This window comes from Schistocerca cancellata, chromosome 5 (genome assembly GCF_023864275.1).
Source record: "Schistocerca cancellata isolate TAMUIC-IGC-003103 chromosome 5, iqSchCanc2.1, whole genome shotgun sequence".
Classification (NCBI taxonomy): Eukaryota; Metazoa; Arthropoda; class Insecta; order Orthoptera; family Acrididae; genus Schistocerca; species Schistocerca cancellata.
In genome coordinates this window covers 341,489,430-341,513,774 of record NC_064630.1, presented here as the reverse complement: position 1 = coordinate 341,513,774, position 24,345 = coordinate 341,489,430, and positions in this window count along the sequence as shown.

Genomic DNA, 24,345 nt, shown 5'->3' with positions numbered 1-24,345 from the left:
ATTACCTGCTGGAATGTGGGAATGTTCCACGTGTCACTGTTGAAAGCAGCTACATATCATCGATACATTCCACCCAACGTGTGCATGAATCAGTGGATGCGCCTATATAGCTTCCCGCAGGCTCACTATGCTACACTGTCCAAATGGCTGAAACTGTTTGACAATAGTACACACTCGTCGATGGAATGTGGTTGAACCCTAGAATGAATTTTGCTAACACTGCTCACCTCTGAACTCAGCACAGTTTCTGCCTGCAGAGTCAAAACGCAGGGTGAACAAACAGGCTTCCTGAGGGCCATCTGTACGCCAATGACCCTGACAAATGAATCACTAACACTAAAACTCCTCATTATGCACATATTACACTTCTTGAGGATGTTCCATTTTTTCGGCAGTGTAGGGAAACATTTCCAGAGTTGGTTCCTTCTATTTAAATGCACTTAGAAAACGATAATGAATGATTGGACAGGACAGAGAGAATATTGCTCTGATGGAAACGAGAATTCCGATTGTGTTGTTCAGACAGAACCTTAATGTGAGAAGAGGTATGAGAAACTTCGTACGCTGATAAGACAATGGATGAAAGTGTGTATAGAAATCTGTTTGCTTGTCTGCACTTAGCCACTGTAGCTGTGCACAAGATGGGGAAATATGATTAAAATGCCTAACATCAATGAAATATCCTTCACATGTGTTCATAACTAGTTCAAGACGCCTTTCTTGAGAAAGACCTGGCATGATAACAACACCGAAATCAACAATTGAGAGTGAAATCGTCTGTACAGTTTTTCAGGCCAAAAGAGAAGAGGTCTTTTATAATTTTGTAGGTCATTGCGAAGCGCTGATGCCATCTTCCACGTTGTAGTTATTTGCTCAGCCCAGCTTAGGTTTTAACTATGGTCCAATCGCAATAGCCTTAAAAAATCTGTCAAGATCAAGTAGCGCTGAAACAATCAAAGCTAAATAAACTGGGAATAATAAAAGCTGTACCCTAAAACGTCACCAGATGACATACACTTTACTAAAAGAAAGTGCGTAAATCTTAACTACAGCCTGATGTTTGTGGTGGAAGTGAGCAATAAGTTAAGTGTTACAGAATTGAGATAATTAATTTTGCAAGATACCCACGAATTCGTCTTTAATAACGTTTGTTTCCGGACAAGCATTCGTAAGTGACCGTGTAATCTATTAATTTAAATTTTTTATGTTTATTTTAAAAGCAGATGTTATCTTCCGTGTCTCGACAAAAAAGAGTTGTAGCCATATATTATTTTAAGAAGCTCCAATGTGAATCAGTGCTTATTAATTTATGGTAACTGGCGGGAATTATATTATCGGTGAATTGGAACACTTACAGAAACAAATTCACTTGAAAATACCTCAGAGCAACTTCATGAAAGAATATTGCCTCATAGGGGAAACTACAACTGTTTCAGATGGCTCTGAGCACTATGGGACTTAACATCTGAGGGCATCAGTCCCCTAGAACTTAGAACTACTTAAACCTTACTAACCTAAGGACATCACACACATCCATGCCCGAGGCAGGATTCGAACCTGCGAACGTAGCGATCGCGCAGTTCCAGACTGAAGCGCCTAGAACCACTCAGCCACACTGGCCGGCTACAACTGTTTGTTATTGACAGTGGGGATCACATTTATACATTTATACGCAAAAAGACTGACACTGGCATTAGAATTTCACCTGAATGTTAAGAGAAATAATCTAAACCGACTGAATGGTAAACACAAATGTCATCCAGAAAAGAGGCGGAGCATCAATAAACCCATGAGATCATTTTTAGATAATGTAATCTTTACTCAATTGTTTCACTAAATCAGTCTACTCAGACGATGATATCGTTTCGTGCACAAGAATTGTCACACTTAACCAGAATTATTGAAGAAAAGCGGAAATAATATTATGGCATTACAGACTCACACAAGGAAAAGAGAAATACAAACCTAATGGAGTCTCGAACGATCGATTTCAAGATTTTGATAATGATGTATTACACAGAAATCGTGGCAGCGTCTATATTTGCACGATGACCATAAATTCATTCTACGTAGTACTGAGGCTACAAGTTTAAGTCATCAAGGTGCGTGACGCATGACGCACCGCACAGCTGTTGTGCGGGTAATCAGTAGCTATCCAATAAGGCGTTAGCTATCATAATGCGCCCTACATCAAGTTCTCAGGAGCTGATTTACTTCCTCGTGTCTTTTTCTTCTCATATTTTTGTACGGTGCAATATGGGGGGGGGGGGGATGAGAGTGTATGGTGAAAACACAAACAGCGCTTTTATAGCTGTCATTTACCCCAGGTAGCACAATGAAATCAAGATTAACAAATTAACGTAAACAAATTGGCACTTTTAACAAACTTCTGCTCGATATACGTCTTGTTTTGCCCGACACTACACTCTCTAATCTCTTACTGAAATGTATAAAATGTGTAGTTATATATTGTGGTGGTTAATTACTCGTCTCGGTCATGGCTTCGTGAAACAATTTCTAGTTGTCATCTTTTCGGCGGTCAGTGCGATATCTGTCTTTAGTATGGGGTAAATCGAATAACAGCGATTCCCTTAGTAAGTATCGCGGAGTGCCAAACTGTCCAGAGGTGAATAGTCTCGGCGTCGCAGTTTGAGATTCGTGACTTCTCAAAAAAGTTTTATTTTTATGTTTGGTTCCTAATTAGTTGGCCAATGCTTAATAGGAAATTCGTGGTTTAGAAACTATAGGGCATCGAAGTTAGACAATGGTTCAGATAAGAACTGAAGTGTTGGTACTCTAATTTTCTTTAAGTCCAAAAAGGGTGTCACGCCATGCACTACATAACAAAACTCTGGTTTCCATTTTAATCTGAGATTGTACATAGGCATTGTGCGTTCTGATACTCAAGGAGAAACACAGATACAGTCACATTAATGCGACCACGGTCTGTCTTCGACGTCAACGTGTAGTGACCACTCACAGGTGGCGGGTGGTAGCACTAGTAATGTACACTCCTGGAAATTGAAATAAGAACACCGTGAATTCATTGTCCCAGGAAGAGGAAACTTTATTGACACATTCCTGGGGTCAGATACATCACATGATCACACTGACAGAACCACAGGCACATAGACACAGGCAACAGAGCATGCACAATGTCGGCACTAGTACAGTGTATATCCACCTTTCGCAGCAATGCGGGCTGCTATTCTCCCATGGAGACGATCGTAGAGATGCTGGATGTAGTCCTGTGGAACGGCTTGCCATGCCATTTCCACCTGGCGCCTCAGTTGGGCCAGCGTTAGTGCTGGACGTGCAAACCGCATGAGACGACGCTTCATCCAGTCCCAAACATGCTCAATGGGGGACAGATCCGGAGATCTTGCTGGCCAGGGTAGTTGACTTACACCTTCTAGAGCACGTTGGGTGGCACGGGATACATGCGGACGTGCATTGTCCTGTTGGAACAGCAAGTTCCCTTGCCGGTCTAGGAATGGTAGAACGATGGGTTCGATGACGGTTTGGATGTACCGTGCACTATTCAGTGTCCCCTCGACGATCACCAGTGGTGTACGGCCAGTGTAGGAGATCGCTCCCCACACCATGATGACGGGTGTTGGCCCTGTGTGCCTCGGTCGTATGCAGTCCTGATTGTGGCGCTCACCTGCACGGCGCCAAACACGCATACGACCATCATTGGCACCAAGGCAGAAGCGACTCTCATCGCTGAAGACGACACGTCTCCATTCGTCCCTCCATTCACGCCTGTCGCGACACCACTGGAGGCGGGCTGCACGATGTTGGGGCGTGAGCGGAAGACGGCCTAACGGTGTGCGGGACCGTAGCCCAGCTTCATGGAGACGGTTGCGAATGGTCCTCGCCGATACCCCAGGAGCAACAGTGTCCCTAATTTGCTGGGAAGTGGCGGTGCGGTCCCCTACGGCACTGCGTAGGATCCTACGGTCTTGGCGTGCATCCGTGCGTCGCTGCGGTCCGGTCCCAGGTCGACGGGCACGTGCACCTTCCGCCGACCACTGGCGACAACATCGATGTACTGTGGAGACCTCACGCCCCACGTGTTGAGCAATTCGGCGGTACGTCCACCCGGCCTCCCGCATGCCCACTATACGCCCTCGCTCAAAGTCCGTCAACTGCACATACGGTTCACGTAAACGCTGTCGCGGCATGCTACCAGTGTTAAAGACTGCGATGGAGCTCCGTATGCCACGGCAAACTGGCTGACACTGACGGCGGCGGTGCACAAATGCTGCGCAGCTAGCGCCATTCGACGGCCAACACCGCGGTTCCTGGTGTGTCCGCTGTGCCGTGCGTGTGATCATTGCTTGTACAGCCCTCTCGCAGTGTCCGGAGCAAGTATGGTGGGTCTACCACACCTGTGTCAATGTGTTCTTTTTTCCATTTCCAGGAGTGTATGTACAGCCCTGCAGGATCTAGGATGTCAGTTCCCTCCAGCACTACTTTAGACACTAGTCGAGTCCATTCCACGTCGGGTTGCGGCGCTTCTGCTTGCTCGCAGGGGCCCTGCACGAAATTAGGCATGTGTACCAGTTTCTGTGGCTTTTCAGTGTATGTGGCACTTGTAGCTTTATGTGCTTGGAACATTGGAATTTAATGATTTCCTGAAGTAAACAAGGAACCAAAATTCAGTGGTACCTTGCACTTCAGCCCTGAAAATAAAAGATCAAATGCTGGCTAAGGTTTGTAGTTAACGCTCTTCACAGTTATTAACTGTGGGTGGAGGGATAATCAATGGCATAATTACTGCTTTCTTACAAAGTATGGACGCGAAATGTAATGAAAAACAGTTATAAAATGGGGTAAATCTCTGACAGAATTACTGCATTTCTACGAACTGCAGAAAAGAAATACAAACTTTTATCACTTCAAGACATCATCCACAAACTCACATTTGTAAAGACTATGTATGGTGCAAAGTCATGAAAAAAACTGTAACAGCTACTAACATGTACACTTTAGTTACCAACAAAATATATCTATAATTAAGTAACAAATTTACACAACAGCCGACAGAATGGCCAGTGGTCTACATAAGTTTTACCTTGCACGATGTAGCAGTTTTTTCAGGTCGCAGAGAATTGAAGTTCGTAAGAGTAACACGCTGCGTCAGAGAAAGTTTTTCTGTACTCAGTTTAGAATGACTTTGATCATCAATAAAGGAATTCATAGAATGTAAGCTGTGTCACAGGCCCAGAGTAACTGCATCTCTCTCTCTCTCTCTCTCTCTCTCTCTCTCTCTCTCTCACACACACACACACACACACACACACACACTCTCTCTCTCTCTCCCTCCCCCCTCTCCTCCACACACACGTACACTTTAGAATAAGTAATCGTATGGGAAATAATTACAAGTTAGCCTCAACACACGCACATACTTATTTATGATGACAGTGACGTTTATGTAACTATTGTACAATTTTGCCTCTGTGATGTTGGCACATAACTGAAGTTTTTAATTTTTCTTGTACTATCACCCATGAAATATGAGCTGTCATGGTCACAAATTTTCTCATAATTATCAAGAAGATTCTTGTTAGTGCATAGAGAAAATGTTCCAATGTATTGAACACAATATTATGCAGCAAACTCTTGGCGTCAGTGACCTTAAAGTCCACTAATTTTCTAAAAGATATGTTATGGGAAACTTAAAGCTGTTTGCCACATGTCATGAACTGCTGCAGGTAAGTTTTTAAAAATAAATATATTGTGTGGCATACGAGGACTATCGTAAACACTGCATCCTAAGAGGGCAACATCAGTGTGCCTCTATTCAACTGTTTGACGAATTTATATGAAGAGTGTACTTCAGTTTCTTCATAAAAAATAGCTACAGCTGTGCTGTCCATGATTCACATTTTTGGAGTTCTTTAAGATTTTCGTAAATGCATAACCTCCTGTATCTCAAAACTCTTTAATATCACTGAAAATAAATGGAAATCAATATTATCATGTTTCTCTGCTGCACAGGAATCAAATATTTGTATCTGTATACCGCCATTGCGGCCAGAAAGCTGTACACTATTCTTAAATCTGAATTATTCCATTTTCTAATAACTGAACGTAATTTATGTAGTAAATAGTACCACTCAATTGCCAGTACGATCCAGAACGACTTTCCAGACATGAGACTGAAATTTTGCTATCAGAATGTAATCCATTCCATATTTGTCAAATAAGTTTCATTACCCGACGAAATGATTTTGTGTTAAAAATTGGACTTTGAAATGTCTTTGGTGAAAAACCAAAACATGCTGGCGCAGACAGCCTCCAAGGTATCAGTCAATGAAACATAAAACTTTAAGCCCTCAAAACTTTATCTGTTTACAAGAAGCACTTTCAGTAGCTTCTCTGTATTGATCATTGAACAGTTGTTCTTAAAACATACTTTCAGCTTCAGTAATTTTAACCCTGTGCGTACTGACATGAAGGAAAACAACACTCTCATTTATCCCTGTAGGGATCTCAGACATATCTTATGTTGTCTGTTTCAATGTAACTTCATCATTTTCACTGAGAAGTCTTAAAGCTAATTTTACATTCTGTTTTTGAACAGAAGCATACAATATGAGACCTTGGGTAAAAGATTTTTTTTCCAGATGGCTATACTGTGCTGACAACATAACTGACTAGATATTCATATCAGGAGAATACAGTATCATGTTCCCATTTCGCCTTGTTTTTTAGTTGTTCCTGACAAATTTCAGCATCAAAAATAGCTTTCTAAGAGAATCTTTGGAATGTACAACTCTGGTCTGTAGTATTTGATTTGAACCGAAAAATTCGAAAACCTTTCTGTGTACACTGTTGTTACAAGTAATGAGGCTGCAACCTTGAATCTCTTTCATTATTAGTCATAATCTAACCGTTCATCTATCATTCTTCCAACTGGTGCAACAGATACTATATCAATATATCTGGATGAAAGAGAAGAAACTATAAACATTACGAATGCTTCAGCACAAGTCTCAACATCAGAAATATTAGTTCAGTATGTTACAGCAGACTTAAATGAAGGCTGTGGTTGCAAATAAGCCTCATTCATTAAGAGGGACACTAAGAGTTCACGCTATTTTAAATCAGTTTTTCGAATAATGACTATTTTGTGATGAAAATTCTACTAGCCGCTAATGGCAAACAAGCTCTGTAAGGTGCGTAGATGTGGAGTATCTTTGAGAGCATTGTAAGAAAAGATTGAAGGTAGACAGATACAACACCCTAGACTCATTGTTTTTTTTATCGTAATCCATATTGATTTTTGGGATCTGTGACAGATCAAGTTGTTCAACAAAATATTTAGACATTGGTTGGGTAAAATTAGCAAACAACGGAAGGAACAGTGTAAAGTACTACAGACAGATGTCACCATTTCCTTTTCTTCTATTTTTGACGTAATTCTGTCTAAAGTGTTCACATATTTGGATCTCTATGAGTTACTTGAAGAAGCACGAAAAGAGAGAGTTGGCAGTATTTGCATTCAAACTGTAAATTAAAAATTACAAGCTATTGTGATGAAGAATATGGCACAAGGCACTCTCTACTACCAACAGACGAAGATCCAGTTTAGTGCTATCGTTTACCACAGACCACTTACTACTGCTAATTTTTCTGTCCTCTAAAAGTGAACTTACGTCATTTACAGCTTATGGTATGTTTTGATCCAGATAGTTCTTACTGGTGTCATTTCTGTCTTGAATGGCTTTTCACAGTTTGTCTTACACATCAGCAAGACATATTACTTTTGCGACAGACTTAAGCTGGTGTGTGTGGAAGATTATTTACGGGATGGTACTGAGAGACACTTGTAGTTCTTCCTTGTCGATAATTCTACATGCTTGCGTTACCCACGTTTCTTCAAAATGATTCACACATACAGCTGGTTCATTTAGCTTCAAAAAAGTATTGACATTTGATGAAACAACATGAAACATCCATTTTTATCAGATTGTGGTGGAAATATCTCTGTCTTCTCAGTTAATGATTTGTAAAACGATCTGCATCCAAATACACTATACTCCCGTGGCATTTCTGTATTTCACAAAATATATAAATAAAATGAAATATACATTAACACATTATTTGGAAATACTCTCAGACTTTATTCGTCCTACTGCATTTTATTGAAAAACACATACATTGAAACTGGATAATTGTAAACTAAAATTTCGATGTTACATACTTTGATGACGTAAGTGTATACTTTGAAACTCTTCGGTACAAAATTTTGAATCTGTCAAATCTCGTGCACACTTGGATAATCAGTATATTAGTGGCTTTCACAATACATTGTACTTATCTTGAAACCTACACCGGTCTAAAACAACCGTTTGAGTGAAATCCTCCTGATTGTTATATTACCACGTATTCGACTATAAAAAAGAAGGTAGATGCGTTGAATGACTTGATTACACATATTATAACAAATTAAGGTGGTTGAAGTTTACACTGTAGCATTTCATTCACTTAAACCACACAAACACACACACGCAAAGAATCCTCCTTTTCAGTTCCAACTTCAGGAATAGCAGCGAAATTGTATACAAAGAGAAAAATTGTAGGAGAAGGAGGTGGAGAAACATTTTTCAAACTCTACAAAGCTCCAAATTCCATTAGTGACAAAGATCCTACCTGGCGTTCACTATCCACCCATTCAGAATCCAAATAAACCGCATCACTGTTGAAAGCAGTGTCAAAGTGTGCAAGCAAAATGCTATCCAGTCCTGGTTTTGGTAAGATCTATGGAAACAAAATTTTGTCAGACCTTACACACACACTTTCGCCTCCACCTCACTCCCCACATTGTACTCATCTTAAAACCTACACCGGTCTAAAACAAACGGTTAAGTGAAATCCTTCTGACTATTATATTACGACGTATTCGACTATAAACTATATATATCCCACCATGTTTGCCCCCACCCACATGCAAACTATCATATGGGCGCTGTTGCTAACATTCAACTAAGAGAATGTATTGTCACATTCGTGTTTCAAATACTTCCAGAATTTTTATCAATAGCATGAGATGTGTCGTTGAAACATTTGTATATTCTTATATACATTACGCATTTTTCTTGGGAAGAAACTGAGTGTCTTGTAAGCAAAATGTTTGTATTCTATCTTTCCAGCCTCGGATGACACAAATGAAATCTTTACCTGTTTTGACTTCATAGAAAATCGTCGTTTTATAATTCGAGTGATTTACTTCATAACTCGTCAAAAGAATGTGCACATTGCGCCAGTAAAAGTACTCTTACAGAAGTGCTTAGGAGTGCTTTCCAGGAAAATGATCAGAGCCTCCTATAACGCAGATATCCAAAACTATCAAACAAGTTGAAACTAACAAGCATCAATACCTTTCTGTCTTCGTCAGATATATAACAAATGTGGTTTCTAATTGATAGAAGTTGTAAGGTTCTACGGATTACGCGCAGCCGAATGGTACGTAACACGTTTTATAATGAGCCTTTGTTAATAAAACGGTTTAAACTTACTTCTCGTGTTCGCGTATTGCCGTACCGCAATGACCCACCGTTTACAAATCCTGACAAAATATTCGTCTAATCATCCTCCGGGGCAACAACACAAACAACCCCCTTATAAAGTACATATTACCCAAAAGGATTACCACTAGGCTCCATCTAAGCCCTCTTTTGTACATTACTTACATGTGAGGTTTGGAAGCAGTGTTCACCACAAGAAAAAATATTGTACATGCTTTTACGCTGCCGCTAATTTTCTGAACGCAGTAATTTCAAAACTGCATGAAGGAACACTTCAAGTACACATGTTGCTTATTCTTTGCAAATAGAGCACAGAAGTCCTTAGCAGTGTATTTAACCAGTTCTAAAATTGATCTTTGCAGAAAATTACTGGTATTGTCTGCATTCGGAATTCCTATTACATTCCATGAAAATTTTAGAACTTATTTTCTAAGTAGGTTTAATTCACGATATATATGTATTAGGAACGGTTCTGCCAAGACGTAGTTCTTCGAGAGGTAACACAGCTACATGATGGGCAGCTGCTTCTACAGTATTCGACGACAAATGTAATGGTCTTATCAGACCCCTTCTCCTCCATGGAAGCTTCATTCATCACGATAGTCGTAAAAAGTCCTAGAGGAACCATATTTGTGTCAGAACAGGAGTGTTCACTTGGTCGTAGAGGTATGAAGACCTCAGCAGTCAACGCTCTATTCTCATAAGCAAAAGAGTTATAATATTAATTACACCGACAATTCAGGCAGTAAATCTTTTCATACGGCAGCTGTTTCTTCAGCAGCAGCGTCTGTGTCCTGTATAACATGCAACATCCTTTACGGGCTACTGTTCGGTATACTCGGAATAAAACCATTTTGATAACATCACAGGTGAAACCGGAGGTGAAAAACGAAAAAGGGAACGAATCTGCTCCCTGCAATGTTTCGATAGTTGGTGGGGTACATGTATACGACACTAAATTCAGAGAAAATAACGGTGAAGAGACTCCCGAAATTTTAATGAAAATTTGTCGTTGTATCAGACTATATTTAATATAGTAGGACCTTGCAATTTGCCATCGAATCACCTTTAACGAAGCTGTGGATAAAATAGTAAAGGAAGTAATCCAAGTAGGGATCGACATAAATAAAAAGAGACAAACTGAGCGATACTCTACAAACACTGTGGAAGGTAGATACTACGCCCTCTTCTAACCATACATTTTAAGTCAGCTTCGGTTCCTTAAAGTCACAGCAAGAAGAAATTTTGTCATAATGATCGATCCCCGGAAACACAATTGCTATAATGTTATCTCCAATTGTTAGGTACGGAATCTGTCTGATATTGTTGGTACAGTTAATATTAACTTATTGACACATGAACTATAATACGAATTAATCGTTACCTCATCTGTCAGAACATGTCAGCCATTGGCTGAGTGCTTTTCTACTTGTAGTTATTCACTTTTACCAATAACAGAAACTTCTCTAAATAGACTGAGTCTTACCAAGCAAATGATTTCACATTAAAGATAAATAGCGTAATTAAAGGAAACCAATATTGCACTTCAGAGTATTTGTATTACGTCATTTCTTCAAAATAATTTGTCTCACTATGACAGTAAAATGATGTTTGAATTTCGTATCACCAATATTATTAATTGCAAGTTCAGAAAACAAACGAACTACACATTTAAACCACCAAAATGTTTACAAAGTGTAATAATCACAGTTATTCGGTAGAAGCAGTAAAGAGCTAATGTCTTTATTAATGAATTACCAACAGACTTCAGCAAATTACCGTTCTTTAACTGTTTTTAATAAAATAAATAAAAACAACTGTCAAAGCATTCCAGGAAGCGGCGCAACCTCACAAGTGGCCAGTTTTGGCGTTTCTCGTAGTCTCTATCGCATGAACTTGAAGGATAACATGTGAGGAACCTATAGCATTCATAACTATTAGTTTCCTTTTGTATTTCTATTTGTTCAGTTTTTTCCTCTTGTCGCATTTATTGTAATACATCGGCAATCATGTAACACAATTTCGTGCAGCCGCGCGGGGTGGCCGCGGTTCCTGATCGTGCTCATAACTGGTTCTATTTTCTTGTGTATTCTTTCATTTGAAGCCATTCTCAAAAGCCCATTCACTCGCTATTGTTTATTTATGCATGGCCCGATTATTCTTCCTTGCGTCTTTAACATTTTGTCAGTTTCCGTTGTATTAGTTGTTTTGCAGATGGTTTCAACTGCATGTGTCATTTCTGTTTGTGTAACCGTTTTATATCGTTTAAATTTTGCAGCCATAGATAGGTTTCTTTTACTGTATGTGTTGATGGTAATATAGTGAGATATTTCAGCTTTCTATTGTCTTTTGCCGTATTGGTTCCTCGTCTTATGATGTTATCTAAATATTTAAATTTATCAGCTACTTTGATTTCCTGTTCTTATAGTGTAATTTTGCTTGCAAGTTGTGAGTCAATTAGCATAACCTCTGTCTTTTCAAATGATATTCTAGGGACAAATGTCTGTACTATTTCTTGTAGTGCAATAACTCGTTATCTAGTTTCTAGAAGAGAAAGAGCATCAGCAAATCTCAAGCAATTTGAACTTACGTCATTTAATTACTACAAATTCTTACGTTCTTTGGGTTATGCTTGTACCATTCTCTGATTAAGTATTGTAGCACACAGCTCGACAGTAACGATGATAGACAATCGCCTTGCCTTAAACCTGTTTTTATGAGGAATGATTCAGAAATTTCTCCTCAAAACCTTTTATATGACTTTCGTAGAATTCAGCAATATGTCAAAACTAGAAGAAAAGTTCCTGTGGTGATACGTACAGTAAACAATAACTGTTGAGATGTCGGCACACCACACTCACTTCCATCTCTTTGTTACTTAGAAGTAGACGCAATAGGTAGCGCTTCTTGTGGTTGCGACGCATCGTGAAACATGTTTCAGTTCGCCGCAATGAATAAATACTCTTTCAAATACATCTGGCTCCATTCAGATTACACCAATTGGTCACATGCTCCTGTAACGTTTGCACATTGCCGATGGGTTCGGCATGCATTACTGCCTTTAAATGTTCAGAAATACAACGGATTCAGATCTAACTCCCTCGATCTATTCGTTGCTCACGAAACGTGGCAGAGGGCTACCGTCGCACGATCCCTGGGACAACCGCTGTCCTTTCTCAAGGCTAGCGTTGTCCAATGCCGGTGGTATCTCCCCGCGCAGATGTTGGTGATACAAAGCACCTGTTAATTTTTTTGGTGAAGTGTATGGCCTTGTGCGTCTGTAACCGACAATTCCTGCCCATACATTGATACTGAAGTGACTCTGATGCCTCACCTGCTTGAGTTTTCGAGGATTTGTATTTGCCCACATTTGTGTATTGTGGTAATTTACTATGCGTACTTTTGTAAATCCTGCCTAATCTACTGAATACTGCACATTACTCGATACGGGAGAAACGACTCACACATACACACGCACACGCACGCACACAAACACACAGACACACCCACACACACACACGCACACACACACACACACACCACACACACACACACACACGCACGCACGCACGCTCACAGACACACACACACACACACACACACACACACACACATGAAGGAGACATCACAATGCGAATGTGTGCCGATTTCTCCTAAGTGAAGCGGAAGTTTGTCCACTGACATGTAACCAGGTATGACGAAGCGCAGATTCTAGCAAGTCAGACGAGAAATTGTAAGTAACATTGTATTCATACAAACGTTATGGTGTGAACTGCTTAAAAACTGTAAGTAGCACATGTACAAAGAAAACTGTACTATTGCAGAAAAAAATCCTCTGAATTTACCATTAATGTAAAAAGTAAAACGCTTGCGGAAAATAAGTAAGCATTTAATTGCTGTAAGAAAAGACGTTTGACATCATCAAACGAATACATTTTATTTCCTTGCAACACACTTGATAGCAGTGAGATCATACGTTAAAGATAGTTATGAATGTAATTTACAGTATATTGTATTTATGTCGTCGTCATTAGCTTCATGTTGGCTTATGTGTACTTTCTTATGTAAGATGGTTGTATGAGTAAAAGTTCCAATACTTCTTGTAAGCTTTGCCACCGGCAGTCTTGGTTCTGAGGACATGGATGGAGGAGTTCTCTTTCGACTACAAGATTTAATGTTATTTCTGATAGATGACGTCACTTACTGGTTTTGCTTGTATCTGGTCGGACACGAATCTGGACTTCGGTTTGTTCTCTAGGAAGCAACATCGTAGAGATTTACTTTCGGCATTCAGTTTCCTCCATCTCAGATTGTGCTGAAAGGGGTAATGCATCTGCATTTGTTTCCATAGTAAATTTTTGAGTAACACGCTTAGGGAAGATTTCGAATTTTCCGGGTCGTGATGTAGAACTTCAGTTCAAGGTTAACAGAACGTTGTTGGGGCAACTATTTCACGGTTTACGTGGATAAACTTAGGAAATCATTACATCACTCCTCGTTCTTTTAAATGCCTTTAATACAGAAATTATGTACAGATAAAATTGTTTAAGTTACTACGAGTTTTATGTTATGGTGTTTGAGCCAAGGCATTGTTAGTCCAACAGAGTTTAACAGAGAAGTTTATACTTGTAGGTACTAACCTTTTCAGCGTCCATGTTTGCTGAGTAAAAACACAGGAAGTAAGTCGAAACAGTCTTTTGACTTATGTAATCCTAGCTACTTTCATTTGTCGATTGAAAACTTGCTGTATAAAATTATTATTACACACATTCCACAGTCGCTTGATTAGTTGTGATATCTTTATGCATGCATTGCACTTAGCATGTTTAATTTAATAGGAGTTTGCTTAACAGGACATTAAACAAAACTAGAATCATTCATTTCAGGTCAACGAGCACCAAAATGATACTTTACAGGTATTGTGGTAGAACAGAGCACATCTTTGCTATACTTGTTGTGCAGGTTAGGAGTAGAGTAAGCGCCATAACGACAAAAACCTTGTTTGGCTTGTTTAGGAAAGAGTGAACATTTACCCATTGCTACAAGAGCGAATTAAAAAGTAAGTTACACTTCCAAGTTATGGCCAATTATTAAACCACATACACATAGGCTACACGGCTATGACAACATACAATGTACGAGTAAGTTCACTTTTGCGCATAGTCCCCAAGAGACTAATCATTTCTCGGAACGGGTAACCACTTTTTCGATTCTGGATGCGTAGAAAGCACTTCCAGCGCTATGTAACCACCATGATACAGCTGATTTCACCTCCTCGTTGTTTCGGGGAAACGTTGTCCACGGACATGCTCTCTTGCCTTGCCGAAAGCACGATAATCGTGTGGCACTAGGTCTGGACTGTATGGAGGATATTGCCATTCCGCCCACAGGAGTCGCTGCAGCAATTTGACGTTCGGCGTAGGACCTTCAGCTTCTTTCTTTCTGGTGATGTGGTATGCACCCACTCTATCGATTTTCTCTTTGTTTCGGGAGTGAAGTGGTGGACTCATGTTTTGTCCCCTGTGATGATTCACTGCAAAAGCTCGTTGGCTTCTACAGCCTTGGTACCCATCTGGCCACAGTTGACGATATCCAAGGTGCTAGTGGACAATGGAGAACACACTGCCATACGAAAGTGCGGCATGATGGCAATTTCCTGCAGTGTTATGCACCGATCCTCTCTAGTGATCTCATCCACACGGTCAAATTTTGAAACGGTACTAGATGTTGGAGGCCTCCTTTCGCGACACTCATAAGTGAGATCCACGCATCCGGCTTCAAATTGCTTACACGACTTCTCAATAAGTGGGTGAGAGATTACACGCTCACCAAATACAGCACTGATTTTGAATGTCCATGTAATTGTGCCGTTGTAGAAATCTTACCGTTGCACGTACCTCCAATTTGGAATATACATCCAGTTGACGCGCCATTGAGCCTAGGGCCCTCTGCATACACAACACGACGGGACACCACACAACCCTTCCTATCGGACTTGTCAGCAGCTACTGTCGCGTGCTACACACTGATCATGGTCACGGCACACAGCGTGTGTAACTTACTTTTTGATTCGCCATCGTATACACATCGACGAAAAAAAAAAACGCAACACTAAAAAGGAATTACATTATTCTAGGTAACATATTTAAGTGATTTACATTGCAATATCACAGGTCACTATAAGTGCGAGATAAGCCACTGCAAACGTCAAATGCTAGTACATTCGAACAGACCGAGGCAGCATGTCGACATTCTGCTGAGCATGTTGGGTTGCTACAGCGGTATGTCGACGAGCGTTATCCTGCTGGAAAACACCCCTTGGAATGCTGTTCATGACTGGCAGCACAACAGGTCGAATCAGCAGACTGATTACTAAATCTGCAGTCATACCTAATGGCACCCCCACCATTTTAGGTCCACTGTGTATAGCACCCAGACAGGTTAGTTGCGGACCCTTCACTGACCTCTTTCTAACCAAAGTAAAGCCATCACTGCCACCGTGACAGGTCCAGTTTTCATCAGATAACACAACAGATCTCCATACTGCCCTCCAATGGACTCTCGCTTCACACCAGTGAAGTCGCAAATGGCGGTTGGTTGGCAGCATTGGGATGCACGCAACAGGACATCTGGCTCAGAGCTGTCCTTGAAGTAAGCCATTTCAAACTGTTCGTGGCGTCAGTGGGGCGCCAACTGCTTCTCATGCATCTGCGCCAGAGCCATACGCCGAACTCGATCGTCTTCCTCTTTGTAGGACAATGTGACCTTCAGGAGACCAGTCTGCTTCCCACCGTATACAGTACACCGCTGCCAGCAATCATGTACAGTGGCTCATTCCTGCAATGTCGCAGAAGGAACTTCCAGCTTTTCGTTGTCCTATTACACGGTCCCACTCAAACTCAGTGAGGTGTTTTTAATGGCGTCTTTGTGACACCTCCAAAGAATTCTTGACTACCATCAATTCAACACGTCCAATATCAAAGGCAACTAACGCTCACGACGGTTACAGCGTGTATTTAAAAAATATCTGATTTGTATCGTCATAATGGCGTTACTAGCGCCGCTCTCATGCGACTGGTGTGGAATAGCATTATCTTTCGGATGTAGAAACACGCGTGCCAACTTTCGTTCACGTCGCAAGATTCCTTTTGGGTGTTGCGATTCTTTTGCACTGTGTTTGTAATTCAGCACGACTCGGATGCTGGTATATAAGCACCAACATGTAGGCAAGGGGTAAGTGTGACTTTCGAACGGAAACTTTTTGACCGCCCCTTACAAATTCAGATTTGTCAGTAACTGTCGGTGGATGGTTAATACGCCAGTGAATTTAAAAGTTTCGTTAGTTGAAAGGTTATTAGTCACAGATGCTAGGCTACATTTCCTACTAGATTCATAATATTATTTTTACAATATCCTGTACTATTTTACACGCATTGAGTTGAACAGGCACAATCCATATCAGAAATTAGAACAGTCATTACGCAACAACATGACGGAGACACGAAAGTTATACACTAAGGAACGCACGCACGGACATTACAGAGCTAGAATCTTAAAATTAGAACGCTGCACGAATATGGAAGGTTCCATACGAAGGCTACACACGTAAAAACTGAACCGTAGAAGGTTGCAGTTTGTCTAATAGAGTAGTCAAGCAATGTTACGGAGCGCTAATGGCGCCCCAGAGGCACGGGTGTTATCTTGGACCGGCTGGAGCAGTGTGAGAAAGAGGCTCTCTTCCTCTCGTCGGAAGCGGCAACCCGCTGTACTCCGTGGAAAATACTCCCCGTGAAAACCGTCGGCCCCGTCCCGCGTGGACAGGGAGGGGTGGACGAGGGCAGGAGTGTGGGGTGGGGGGCTGTGCGGACGGCCGTGACGTCGCTTCGCGCCGCGCTGCGGAGCTCCGAGCTTTACGACCCGCGGGGCCGGCGGGCGATATATCTGCGCGCGGCCCGTGTCAACACAAATAATCTCCGCCCTGTTATCTGCTATTGCGGCTCGTAACTCACGCCCGCTTCGACACTTGTCGAGCGGGTGCGGCGCACCCGGCTCGCTCCGCCCACGTCTGGCTTTTATGACGCCCCATAAATTATTACGCCGTGGAATTGAGTTTAATTCATTGTAGTACTTGATAAGTCCATCAGCATGTGGTGGTGTCGGCTACAGCGCCGCTCTCGGACACTCGACGTGCGCACCAAGATAGCCCCGCCGCAGCTGCCAAGCCGGTCACTGCCAATTTTTTATCATTTTTCCTTCTCTACTCTCTTTTTTTCACTAGTCTCCCCCACCCCTACCCTCCGTCTCTCTCACTATCGCTCTTTCTCTCTCCTTGTCTGTCCGCCTTTTTTTTGCGGTTTGGTACGCCGGTAGCCACCCCCTTCTGCTGCCAGCGGCGCCTAAATGGGCGGACAATCGAACGGCGGCGAGCACGTCGGGGAAAAGAGCTCATAACTTGGCAAATGTCTGCTGTGGTGGACGCCAGAATGCACTCTGCCTTTTAACGGTCCAGTTTTATGCTCGGCCGTCGGGTTTTATATCATAATAGCGGCCAGCGGCCGGGGGTCGGAAAGCGAGCCGGCAGCGCTCCGGCCGGACTGGGCTGGGCCCGTGTTTATGGCCCGACAGGCGGTGGCCGGGCCGGGTGGCGGCGGGGGGGGGGGGGGGAGGTAGCGGGGCGGCAAGGGCGGCAGGCGTGGGGCGCGGAGCAAGCGGCGTTTTCATTAGCCGGCGCGCGGAGCGGCGCCGAGATGCGGTCTGCCCTAATGGATGTCCACCAGCGGCTGCGGCGGCGCCGCCTCTGTGGCGCCCCCACGGTCACCGCCATGCTTGCTGCAATGCGTCCTCTGTCCTCTGTCTCTATTTATCTCGGTTAACAGGGTCGTCCAAGTTACTAAGAAACAGAGTGCCACATTGATGTTTCCCTTCTTTAATTTTAGTAACGAAATTTGACATTGTCACACTTTAGCACGCCATCTATCGTGATTTTTTTTTATTCATAGTTGCCTTGATCGCATTATGAAAGCTTATCTCTTATTATTTGTCCTCAGAAGCAGTAACTTGTTACGAAGGTAACACGCCAATAGTTTCCCAGCGCCTGTCATTGTTGCCTTCAAGTGACCGTGCTGGGCGTTAGACGACTACTGGTGTTCTGCTTTCGTAACAAGATACTGCTGCTGATGATGACTCACAAGAGTCGAAACCAGTTACTTGTCGTATGTACACAAATGCATTAGTAGGAACTGTAAATAAACATGTATTTCTTTTTTTTTTAATCGGGATCCGCTCCGGCCCCCCCTCCTACATAGAGGCTGTTCATTCGGCCCTTTCATTTGTTCTCATTAATTTTGTTTTAGTTGATCGCTGTAATGCCATTTCACGTCTGCTATAATCAGTTTCGATTAATCTATTTAAGTACTGTAGCACCCTCTTTGCTTGTCACTTAAGCAATTTTACTTCTTTGGGGCGTAAGTTTGTATTCGGCCAATAAGAAGCGTTTGAGGGTAGCAGACTATGAAGTCATTCATATTTGAAAGAGAATTCGCAATTACATTCGAATCTCCCATCCGTTCGGCTTTGATTGGATGCCAGTTCGTGTGACAATGATTGGAGAGAAGACTGCATTTGCTGGTAAAGATGCATGCTGTTGCTAGGTTATTAGAATAAATAAAGATCTGGCTGAGATCATTTCGGTTTACTTTCTGGAGTGAAGCTTAGTTGTAGTGGCGGGGCTATTTTGGCGTCGCTGGGTTGAAATCACATTGGTAGTAACAAAGTGGCCACCTCTTTGCGAGTAGTAAAATGCATGCTCTTAGGTTGCACAGACTTAGCTGAATGGAAGAAGATTACAGCACCGTACATTACCTTTTCACTTCGTTGTGCCGTAAATTCAGAGACATCGTCCTCTCCTGAACTGTAGTATAGATTTCGCGTGTTCAAAAAACCGTGAGATTAGAACTCAGTGTTCCGATTACTTTTTGTGAAAACGAATATTGTGTTCGAGTAACCGTGTGGGCTTGTAAACCATTTTATTGTGTTCAGCTACGGTATAACTGCTTTTCAACCAGTATCTTTCGAACTTATTTCAACAAATTACTTATCATTATTTTTATTAAAGCGATGTTACCAGTGTACCATAGACCTTGCCGTTGGTGAGGAGGACATCATGCTCAGCGATACACATAGCCGTACAGCAGGTGTAACCACCACGCAGAGGGGTATCTGTTGAGAGGCCAGACAAACGTGTGGTTCCTGAAGAGGGGCAGCAGCCTTATCAGTAGTTGCAGGGGCAACAGTCTGGATGATTGACTTATCTGGCCTTGTAATATCAACGAAAAGTGCTTTGATGTACCGTTACTGCGGATGGCTGGAAGCAAGGGGAAACTGCAGGACAAAACGACTAATTGCAAAGCAATGACAATTCGTCTAGAAGTTGAGTGTGGTTTTATCTTTAAACTGCGCAAAGGAAATTTTTCTCTTAGTATGAGCATGACATCTATGACTACTCAAATTTGACACTCGCCAAAAAACGCTCTCTTAAATATTACCGCTTGTTCCGTCCCCTTTTCAACTAAAATGTGATATTTATACACCAAACAGAAATAGACATTTCCATGGTTCCGACAAGGTATAACACATCGATGTTCTAATGCAATGTGACCAGAATATGAGCTCAAAGTCAGAGATCAATAATTTTGAAAAAAATAATAGTGTGAATACTAGGCTCTTATTGTCTGAGCGTGTGCATTCTTCCCAAACTACGTCTCTATATGTCTTCCTGATGCCCAAGACGTGTATTATAATGACCACGTGGCCTGGCGATGCTCATGGTCGTGTTCCTGTGTTCAAAAATAGCTATTGTTGTGACAAAGTGGCGCCATACAGTTTTGTAAAAAACGAATGTTAGCACTCATACATTGTAAAATCTATTTGGCCGCTCACCGAACTTCATGTGGAACCAGACAACAACATGTTGTTCCTGTTGCATGACTGGCACATTGATTGTTGTGCAATTTCGACTGAATGGCGTAAGCTATAGATTCTTCCTATGTGAAACTCAGGGGCGCAGTACGAAAATCATTCTTGCGATAGGTTCAGAGATGAGAAGAGTAATAACTGGTACTAGGCTCTAACAGGAGCAGAAGTATACTGTCGTCACAGTGTTACGGGACAGTTTCCCTAGAAACACTCTTGCAACATATGCAGATCAGTAATGAAGCTTCCATTTAATCACAATATATAATTTACATCAGTAAAAATGATACGTGAAATAACTAATGATTGTCAGTAAACAACTAGTGCAGCCTTGTTACTCTGTTACTTTTAATTCATGTTTTCAAGCAGTGTACATATGGAAAAATTTGGTAGCGGCCAGGGTGATGGAACGAGATGCGGGCTCGCTAGGAGGTGTTAAGAGAGAACAAACCTCGATGCCAGATTCTTGGAAGACTGCAGGAGATGAACCGTCACTGGTCACTTGCCAGTAGCTTTTACAGGGCGGAGCCACAGCGGAACATCATATTATTGAATAGACAAACAGAGAGCATCTCCCGTAGAGAAGATGCCTCGCGAAAACATTTTACGATAGTAAAATGGAGGGAGGAAACTTGCCTTTTTGGTGGGCGGGCACCTTCGAACTCGAAATGTAGAAAGCTGGTCGTTCCTTCACAGAAACACCAAAAGCCAAAGGTAAACATCTAAATGACAGATAAGGGACGCTGGGTCCTCGGCCCTTGAAAATGTAAGAGGCCATTGAAAACTTTGACTTTGCAAAAACAACATTTACTCAATGCAAAACCTGCCAGTATTGCCTAAAATAACCAAATATTAAGTTGAAACGAGACACCAGATGGTGACGAGGCATACCTCACTGACCAGAGAAGGAGCCAGAGAGAGAGAAAGATGCGACTCTTTTAGGTAGAGGATGGTGAGAGGCAAGTGACTGGTTAATCAGTCAGGTTTTTTAAGAAGTAATTTGATCGATCAGCACTTGGCAGATCCATATCTGAGCCAATCAAAACCCAGTGAGAGGCGAAAGACGGGGAAATGCGAGGTTTTCTTTTAATTGACATTCGATTAAAAATCAGATCAAGACTCGGAGCCTCCATTGCCAGACCTTTACGCTGAGAGCCACTTGAACGGATGCACTGGGAACTTAGAAATATTTTGGGCTCGTTTGGACTTAGCCACTGGCGAGAGTCATTGGTTCAACCAATGACCGATTCTGCAGCCACTTCAGCCACCACCTGCTATACTGGACCGATGGCCTTTTTAGTCTGGTCCCTGCTACAGAAGAATGCTGAAGATTAGATGGGTAGATCAAATAACTAATGAGGAGGTATTGAATAGAATTGGGCAGAAGAGGAGTTTGTGGCACAACTTGACAAGAAGAAGGGACCGGTAGATAGGACATGTTCTGAGGCATCAAGTGATCACTAATTTAGCATTGGAGGGCAGCGTGGAGGGTAAAAATCGTAGAGGGAGACCAAGAGATGAATACACTAAGCAGATTCAGAAGAATGTAGGTTGCAGTAAGTACTGGGAGATGAAGAAGCTTGCACAGGATAGAGTAGCATGGAGAGCTGCACCAAACGAGTCTCAGGACTGAAGACAACAACAACAACCCTTAAACCCCACAAACCAACCAACGTGCTATATTGTGGTGAGATAATGTCGCAACCACGAGGCTAGGTGTAAGGAAACTAAAGCTACTTTTTCGTAATATGATTACTTCAAGCTCCGTTCTGAAGACTTAGGGTTTTACACTAATAAACAGTTTGCCTTCAACTTCACCCACAGGCACCATCTATTGCCCTTAACCTTACGACAATCACTATACATTATACATTCCATGATTACATTTAATGTTTTTGCGCAGTTATTAGCACCTTCCCCCCCCCCCCCCCCCTCCCTCGGACAAGCTAAATAAGCTAAATGAAGTATGCCAAAGATATGATATTGGCACATGTCGCCATTTATTTGTCTACGATTGTATCACGTTATCGTTGCCTCAGGTTTGCCCTTGTTTAACTATTGTAATAATTCAGAGTGATTGTAACCCTTGTTTCATTCAGTAGTCAGATTTTCCCCGTTTTCAATTCTGATGGGTACATTTGAAAATTTTTATCGAAGCTTCCCGTAATTCACCTGTTTTTTCAACGTCGTCCTCCAGCAATAGGCTCTGAGAGGAGCAGACTTCGAGAATTTGGCATTCGAGGACTTCAATCCCGATGGCTGATCTCGAGTTGTACCGATTCCGAGCACCCGGGAGCAGAATCTGATGTGTGTAGGCACCGTGTGCTAGCGGGCGATACATTTCATATGCACGACATTGCTGAATAGGATGCTAGGTGCAAGGCGAGTTTTCAAACTTCACGGAACCTAACGGAAGCGCACGTTCCGCTTAGCTGCATTGTGTTATTTCAACCAGCCGCTTCTCTTTAACTCAAAAGTGGGCGACAGACTTGCGATTGCTTACCTTCCGATAGCACAATATCATCAAAGCAATTGTTTTTGTCCCGTCGTGTAGTTCTTGGCAGAACTCCTTTCAGGTGATAAATATCTTTCCGTCTTGCTAGTTGTCCTCTCGAACCAGTGTACCACGTCCATACCTAACGTTCTTTGAAGATGTTAGTAAATATTGAGCTCTGCCTTTGAGATATAAATGGCGTGTAGAATGCTGACTGCTATTGCGATATTTATGGGCTTATGGTGCTTCTTTGTTTCATTCAGTTAAACATTCAGCCCCTTTTCAATGTGCATGTGCATGTGTGCGTGTGTGTGTGTGTGTGTGTGTGTGTGTGTGTGTGTGTGTGTATGTGTGTGTGTGTGTGTGTGTATGTGTGTGTGTGTGTTTGTGGCCATGTGGTGTAGTGTGTTTACGGAAAAAACATGTTTTTAAGCATCGAGTGTAATAAACATGTCATGCGACGGTAATGCATACACGGGCACACACAGACACACAGACACACACACACACACACACACACACACACACACACGGAAAGGGACAAAAAACAGTAAGGGACAGATGACTGTCAAATACATGTCTTATTAGAGTAACACACACAGTTCAAGAAGCAATGTCGTTACAAAAATCGTTCAGAGTACTCCTATGATAAATCGAAAATTCCTGCTCGATAAGCAGTGAAACACCTTACATAACTTAGGTCACGAAAAACGAAGTATGAAAACTGAAAACCAAACGATCTCGATGTAGATCTGTGCTGCTTTTCTTAAATGAAGCAGAACTGTGTCCTTGTACCTGCAACCAGAAATACACGTAACAAGATTTTCACGTAAAAGGAGAAATAAAACAAATATTTATAGCAACAAAAAAAGGAGTAGGACTTACAAGTCGAATATTATATATCTGGTCCTGAAAATCGCCACACAAACTTGTTTAATCAAATCTAATGTAGTTTTTCGACACATCCAATGTAAATTCTGTAACTAACGATTTCGTAGAGCAATCCGTCTTCACTGGGTAAACGTTAGTTAAGTAGTACACCAGCATTCTTCTCTACCGTAGAAGCAACTTTTTATAGCTCTGTTATTTAATAGGTAAACAAATTTTCTAGCCTTGAATTTACAGATACTTAATCTACAACAAATAATGACGTTTTAGTTCCAATTTCAGTTTTCATTAAATTACTCGAAAACTATTAGAGGTAGCCGAAAGTGATCACATAGTTATTATTTTTAGGTCTGAGGCGCCTTGTCATGGTTCGTGATGCTCCCCCGGCGGAGGTTCGAGTCCTCCCTTGGGCATACAATTTTCCACATTTCTAAGTCTAATATTTAGCGC